The sequence below is a fragment of the Penaeus monodon genome, chromosome 20 (assembly GCF_015228065.2).
Source record: "Penaeus monodon isolate SGIC_2016 chromosome 20, NSTDA_Pmon_1, whole genome shotgun sequence".
Lineage (NCBI taxonomy): Eukaryota > Metazoa > Arthropoda > Malacostraca > Decapoda > Penaeidae > Penaeus > Penaeus monodon.
Genome location: NC_051405.1, coordinates 2,464,019 through 2,464,290, shown reverse-complemented (window position 1 = coordinate 2,464,290; position 272 = coordinate 2,464,019).

Genomic DNA, 272 nt, shown 5'->3' with positions numbered 1-272 from the left:
TTTTCATTTAGACTTATTTTTCATTTTTAGTTATTTTGATTTTTAGTTATTTTTAATTACGAGTTTTTTTTCTTTTTTTGAATGCTTTTTTTTTTTTTTTTGTTTTTTAATTTTTTTTTTTCTTTTCTTTCTTTTTTGAGTTTCTTTGATTTTTTTTTTTTTTTTTTGAGTTTCTTTGAATGTTATTTTTTTTAATTATTATTTTCTACTTTGACTTACTTTGATTTTGAGTTATTTTTGACTTATTTTTTTGACTTTAAGTTTTTTTCCTT